This window comes from Puma concolor, chromosome C1 (assembly GCF_028749965.1).
Source record: "Puma concolor isolate L17-30 chromosome C1, mPumCon1.1.hap2, whole genome shotgun sequence".
Taxonomy (NCBI): domain Eukaryota; kingdom Metazoa; phylum Chordata; class Mammalia; order Carnivora; family Felidae; genus Puma; species Puma concolor.
Genome location: NC_141674.1, coordinates 148,375,562 through 148,383,390, shown reverse-complemented (window position 1 = coordinate 148,383,390; position 7,829 = coordinate 148,375,562). Strand labels below are relative to the sequence as shown.

The 7,829-nt window shown below is 37.6% G+C and overlaps 1 non-coding gene across 1 annotated transcript; it reads left to right on the top strand.

The window, feature by feature from the left end:
- The first annotated feature begins 2,494 nt into the window (after positions 1–2,494).
- Positions 2,495–2,600, top strand: LOC112849031 (U6 spliceosomal RNA). Its single transcript, XR_003222482.1, has one exon. It is a non-coding gene; the product is annotated as a U6 spliceosomal RNA (small nuclear RNA).
- The last annotated feature ends 5,229 nt before the right edge of the window (positions 2,601–7,829 follow it).

Genomic DNA, 7,829 nt, shown 5'->3' with positions numbered 1-7,829 from the left:
AAGGCTTGTAGGACTTGGAGCTGGTTCTCCTGCTCTTCCCAGGCAAGGAAGTGAATCCATAGCCTCACTCATTACTGAATGACACCTTCAGCTTGCCTGTCCAGGGAATCTAATGAAAGGACATCCAATGGCCCTGCTTATAGTGGCATCTGAACAGAGAGTATAGGTTGTGGTTTTCTCCATCTGTGGAACAGAACTTCATGACTTGTCCAGCCAGGGAATTCCGTGTGCATAGTCTTGGTTAAATTCAGGTCCCTAAACAGCGAGCCATGCAGGCCTTGGGGCCTGTTCTGCTGTCCCAACAGGTCAGAAAAGCTAATTCATAGCCCCAACTACTACTCAGTATAGCACCTGGTCCTGAGCATGTAATAAGCCTGAGTAGAGAATGCTGGAAACCATGGAGCTCATCATACAGCCTCACTTGGGCAGGAAACCAAGCCAATCCAATTCTTAGCCAGTGGTACCTCTCCTAACTTCAGAGTTCAATCAGTGGCTTTGCTCAAAATAGACCATAATAGCAAAGCCTATCTGTCCAGGGAGGTTATCAGTGGACAAGTTTATAAGCCCAAACTGAACTGGCTGGTAAAGAATGGTCTCTGGAAAAAAAAAAAAAAAAAAAAAAAAAAAATTATATATATATATATATATATATATATATATATATATGTTCTGCAAGAAGAGATCATGCCATCAGATGTGTAAATACTAATGTAGTAATGTAAGAAATCAAGGATCACACAAAAAAATTCAGGTAAACAGGCCAGCAAAGGAAATGAATAAACCTTCAATAACCATAAAGAAACAGGTTTATGAACTTCAAATAATTCAGAATAATTCTCAAGTTCAGTGAATAAGAACACAGATAACTAAACGAAATTAGCAGAACAATGTATAAAAGAAATAGAAACCATCAAAAAAAAAAAAAGACCAAATGGAACTATTAAAGCTAAAAAAAAATCTAATAACCAAGTTGAAGAACATGGGAGAGCTTCAAAAGTGAATCAACTGAATAGAGTGGGGGAAGGGGAGAAGTCAGTGTCCTGTAAAAAAAAAAAAAAAAAAGTGGACATTTGAAGTTATTCAGGCAGAGCAGTAGAAAGAAAAATGAAAAAGTGAATAAAGCTTATGGGAATTATAAAGACACAGTAGAAAGAAACAATATATGTATTATGGAAGTTGCAGAAGGAAAAAAAAAAGTATATTTTAAGCAATGGCTAAAATTTTCCCAAACCTGGGAGAGAAAGGGATATCTGGATCCATGGGGCCCCAAAGGACTCCAAATAGGTTGGAACCAATAGGGCTACAGATTATAATTGTCAACAAAGACAAAAACATTTTGTTTTCAATACACAAAGAGCATAAAAGTTCTATACGAAAAACCCTTCATTAAACTATCAGATTTCTCAAACGCTTCAGGCCAGGAGAGAATGGGAAGATATATTCAAAACGTGGAAAGAAAAAGTTGTCAACAAAGAAGCCCATACCAGGCAAAGTGGTCCTTCAGAAGTGGAGAAAGGAAGACTTTCTTGAACACTGCGAGAGTTCAACATTAGACCTGTCTTATACCAAATGCCAAAGGAAATTCTTTGGGTGGAAATAAAAGGGTTTTAATTAATAGGATAAAAACCTAAGTAGTGCCAAAATCACTGATAATAAATATATAGTCAAAGTTAGATTCAGTAATATAGTGTGTGATTCACTTACAACACTAGTAATAAAAGTTAAATCATAAAAAAAACCTAATAATTAGACTGTTATTGAATAAACCATATTAGAAGTATGTAAACTAACTTCAATAAGCTAAAATGTGAAGGGGAGAAATAAAAGTTTAGGACTACTACTGAAGTTGTAGTAAGTTGTTACAAGTTTAAAATAGGGTATTATAACTAAAAATATTTTATGTAAGCCTCAAGGTGACCACGAAGGAAAATTAAACTGTAGAAATTCTACAGAAAAATTAAAAATTTTATTTTTAGAGAGAGCATGTGCGTGCAAGGGAGAGGGGCAGATGGAGAGAGGGAGAGAGAGAGAGAGAGAGAGAGAGAGAGAGAGAGAGAGAGAGAGAAAGCATCTCAAGCAGGCTTCACACTCAGAATGGAGCCTGGCACAGGGCTTAATCTCACCACAGTATCATCATGAACTGAGCCAAAAATCAAAAGTCAGCCATGCAACTAACTGAGTCACCTAGTTAAAATTTAATAAAGTTATATTTAAGTAGTTCAAGAAATTATAGAGAAAAGACGTTATAGCATCAAAGCATACTACCAAACGATAACAAAGACTACAGGATAAAAATAAGGAAAAAATGGATCTACAGACAGCAAGAAAACAAAATGGCAATAGTAAGTCCTTACCAATAACTACTTTAAGTGTAAATGAACTAAATTCTCCAAATAAGAGACCTAGTATGGCTGAATGAATTAAAAGAACACCACCACAAATCCCCTAATATGCTGCCTGTAAGAAATTCACTTTAGCCTTAAAGACACAGATTGTTCTCACTTCAGCAGCACATATACTAAAATTGGAATGATACAGGAAGATTAGCATCGCCCCTGCACAAGAATGACACACAAATTCATGAAGCGTTCCATATTTTTAAGAATATTAGCTGAAGTTAAAAATAGAATCCCTTTCTATGGAGGTAAAAAGTAAAAGCTAGTCAGAATGAAATAATGTTGTAACTGAGCTACAATCTCCAATGAATGCCACAGTGGCAAGGATGGATGAGGCAGAACAGGGAATCAGCAATATAGAGGAGAAACTTCTGGAGAATAATGAAGCAGAAAAAGAGGGAGACTAAGGCAAAAGAGCACAATTTAAGAATTAGACAAATCAGTGACTCATTTAAAAGGAACATCAGAATCATAGGAGTCCCAGAAGATGGAGAAAAAGTGGTAGATGGGTTATGTGAGCAAATCAGAGGAAAAGTTTCCTAACCTGAGGGAAGACACAGACATCAAAATCCAGGAATCAGAGGGCTCCTATGAGATTCAACAAAAACCGACCACTGACAAGACATATCATAGTTAAATTCACAAAATACTCAGGCAAGGAGAGAATCATGAAAGCAGCAAGGGAAAAAAAAAAAAAAAAAGAGTCCCTAACATAGAAGGGAAGACAGATCAGGTCTGCAGCAGACCTATCCAGAGAAACTTGGCAGGCCAGAAAGGAGTGGCAGGATATATTCAGTGTGCTGAATCAGAAAAGTGTGCAGCCAAGAATTCTTTATCCAGCAAGGCTGTCATTCAAAATAGGAGAGATTAAAAGTTTCCCGTAAAGCAGTTTGTGACTACTAAACCAGCCCTTCAAGAAATTTTAAGGGGGACTCTCCAAGAGGAGAAAAAGATAAACAAATAATACATACCAAAAGCAACAAAGACTAGAAAGGACCAGAGACCACCACCAGGAACTCCAACTCTACAAGTAACATAATAGCAATAAATTCTTATCTTTCAGTACTCTCTAAACGTCAATGGACTAAATGCTCCAATCAAATGACATAGGGTAACAGAATGAATGAGAAAATAAGAGCCATCTATATGCTGTTTACATGAGACCCACTTTAGATTAGAAGACTCTTCAGATTGAAAGTGAAGGGATGGAGAACCATCTAACATGCTAATGGTCAACTAAAGAAGGCTGGAGTCATCATACTTAGACAATATAGAATTTTAAAGACTGTAACGAGATGAAGGGCATTATATCATAATTAAGGGGTCTATCCACCAAGAAGACCTAACAATTGTAAACATTCATGTTCCAAATGTGAGAGAACCCAATTAATCACAAATAATCTCATTGACAGGAATACTCTAGTAGTAGGGGACTTCAATACCCCACTTAGAACAATGGACAGATCATCCATTCAAAAATTCAACAAGGAAACAATGGCTGTGAAGGACACACTGGACCAGATGAACTTAACATATATTCAGAACATATCACCCTAAAACAGTGGAATATACATTTTTCTCCAGTGCACATGGGATGTACTACTCCACAATAGACCACATACTGGAACACAAATCAGCCCTCAACAAGTACAAAAAGATCGAGATCATACTGTGCATATTTTCAGACCACAACACTAGGAAACTCGGAATCAACCACAAGAAAAAATTTGGAAAGGTAAGAAATACTTGGAGACTGAAGAACATCCTACTAAAGAATGAATGGGCTAACCAAGAAGTTAAAGAGGAAATTAAAAAGTACATGGAAGCCAATGAAAATAACACCACAACCCAAAACCGGAGAGGCAGCAAAGGCCGTCATAAGAGGCAAGCATATAGCAATCCAGGCCTTCCTAAAGAAGGAAGAAAGATTTCAGATAGACAACCTAACCTTACACCTTAAGGAGCTGGAAAAAGGACAGCAAATAAAACCCCAAATCTGAAGACAGAAGATAAGATTAGACCAGAAATTAATGCTATCAAAACAAACAAAACCAGATCAATAAAACCAGAAGCTGGTTCTTTGAAAGAATTAACAAAATTGATAAGCCACTAGCCAGTTTGATAAAAAAGAGAAAAGGACCCAAATAAATGAAAGGAGAGATCACAACCAACACAGCAGAAATACAAACAGTAAGAGATTATGAACAATTATACACCAATAAAATGGGCAATCTGGAAGAAATGGACAAATTCCTAGAAACATGTAAGCTACCAAAACTGAACAGGAAGGAATAGAAAGTTTGAACACATCTATAAACCAGTAAAGGAATCGAATTAGTAATCAAAAATCTCCCAAAAAACAAGTGTCCAGGGCCAGATGGCTTTCCAAGGGAATTCTACCAAACATTTAAGAGTTAACCCCTATTCTCTTGAAGCTGTTCCACAAAATAGAAGTGGAAGGAAAACTTCCAAACTCTATGAGGCCAACATTACCTTGTTCCAAAACCAGACAGAGACCCCACTAAAAAGGAGAACTATAGACCAATTTTCCTGATGAACATGGATGCAAAAATCCTCAAGATATTAGCCAACAAGACCCAACAATACATTAAAAACATTATCTACCACAACCAAGTGGTATTTATACCTGGGATGCAGGACTGGTTCAATATCTGCAGAACAGTCAATGTGGGGGGGGGGGGGGGGGGGGGAAGAAAAGAACAGTCAATGTGATTCATAAATAGAAGGACAAGAACCATATGATCCTTTCAGTAGATGCAGAGAAAGCATTTGACAAAATAAAACATCCTTTGATAAGAACCCTCAAGAAAGTAGGAATAGAAGGATCATACCTTGAGATCACAAAAGCCATATACAAAAGACCTAATTGCTAATATCTTCAATGGGGAAAAACAGCTTTCTGCCTAAGGTCAGAAGGCAGGGATGTCCACTTTTGCCACTACTATTCAACATAGTATTGGAAGTCTTAGCCTCAGCAATCAGACAACACAAAGAAATAGGAGGTGGTCAAACTTTCACTCTTCCCGGATGACATGATACTCTATATGGAAAACCCAAAAGATTCCACCAAAAAACTGCTAGGATTCATGAATTCAGCAAAGTTGCAGGATATAAAAATCAGAGCACAGAAATCAGTTGCATTCCTATACACCAACAATGAAGCAACAGAAAGAAATCAAGGAATCAATCCCATTTATAATTGCACCAAAAACCTAAAATACCTAGGAATCAACCTAACCAAAGAGGTGAAAAATCTATACACTGAAGACTATAAGAAGCTTAAGAAATTGAAGACAAAAAGTGGAAAAAAGATTCTGTGCATCTGGATAGGAACAAATATTGTTAAAATGTCGATACTACCCAAAGCAATCTACATATTCAATGCAATCCCTATCAAAATAACACCAGCATTCTTCACATAGCTAGAACAAATAATTCTAAATTTTGTGTGGAACTGGAAAAGACCCCGAATAGCCAAAGCAAGCTTGAAAAAGAGAACCAAAGCAGGAGGCATCACAATCCCGGACTTCAGGCTGTACTACAAAAGCTATAATCAAGACAGTATGGTACCGGCACAAGAACAGACACTCAGATCAATGGAACAGCATAGAGAACCCAGAAATGGGCCCACAAACGTATGGCCAACTAATCTTTGACAAAGCAGGAAAGAATTTCCAATGGAATAGAAACGGTCTCCTCAGCAAGTGGTGCTGGGAAAACTGGACAGCAACATGCAGAAGAATGAACCTGGACCACTTTCTTACACCATACACAAAAATAAACTCAATGGATAAAAGACCTAAATGTAAGACAGGAAGCCATCAAAGTCCCAGAGGACATAGCAGGCAAAAACCTCTTTGGTCTTTGCTGCAGCAACTTCTTACTCAACACGTCTCCAGAGGCAAGGGAGACAAAAGCAGAAATGAACTACTGGGACCTCATCAAAATAAAAAGCTTCTGCACAGTGAAGGAAACAATCAGCAAAACTAAAAGGCAACCGACAGAATGGGAAAAGATATTTTGCAAATGACATTGTCAGAGAAAGGTTTAGTATCTGAAGTCTATCAAGAACTTACCAAACTCAACACCCCAAAAAGAAATAATCCAGTGAGGAAATGGGCAGAAGACATGAATAGTCACTTCTCCAAAGAAGACTTCCAGATGGCCAACTAACACATGAAAAAAATGCTCAACATCACTCATCATCAGGGAAATACAAGTAAGAACCACAACGGAGATACCACCTCACACCTGTCAGAATGGCTAACATTAACTCAGGCAACAACAGATATTGGCAAAGATGTGGAGAAAGACAATTTCTTTCGCATTGTTGGTGGGAATGCAAGCTTGTGCAGCCGCTCTGGTTAACAGTATGGAGGTTCCTCACAAAATTAAAAATAGAACTATTCTACGACCCAGCAATTGCACCACTAGGTATTTATCCAAGGGATACAGGTGTGCTGTTTTGGAGGGACATATGCATCCCAATGTTTATAGCAGTACTACCAACAGTAGGAGAAGTATTGTAAGAGCCCAAATGTCCATTGATGGATGAATGGATAAAGATGTGGCGCGCGCGCACACACACGGAGTATTACTCGGCAATCAAAAAGAATGCAATCTTGCCATTTGCAACTATGTGGCTGGAACTAGAGGGTATTTATGCTAAGTGAAATTAGACAAGGACAAATGTCATCACTCATATGAGGACTTTAAGACACAAAACAGACGAACACAAGGGAAAAGAAGCAAAAGTATAAAGACTGAGAGGGACAAAACGTAAGAGACTTTTAAATATGGAGAACAAACAGGGTTACTAGAAGGGTTGTGGGAGGAGGGATGGGCTAAAATGGGTAAGGGGCATTAAGGAATCTACCCCTGAAATCATTGTAGCATTAGAAGCTAACTGGAATGTAAATTAAAAACATAAGAAAAAATAGGAAAAAAAAGACACTTTGAGGATGATGGGATGGGTAAAAGATATTTTAAGCAAATTGTAACCAAAATAAAACAGAGGTAAGCTGTATTTATACAGACAAAATGGAGTTTACGCTAAAAATATTAAGGGACAAAGAAGATCTTTATATAATGAAGTTGTCGATCAAGATAGAACGATTGCAAATATATATTCACAGAATATCAGAGCACCCAAATTATACTGGGTAAAATAAGTGAGACAGAAAGACAAATGTAGTGGCATCTTACATGTACAATCTAAAAACCAAAAGTAAGACCACCACCACCCTCCCAAACTGAGAGTAAAATAAAGCAGATTTGTGGTTACCAGAGGTGGAGGGGGTAGAGGAGTGTCAGGATCTAAAATTAAGGCAGATGAATGTGGCTAAAAAAGGTACAAACCGCCATTTTGAAGATCAATAAGTACTAGGGGTATGATGTAGAATGAGGACTACA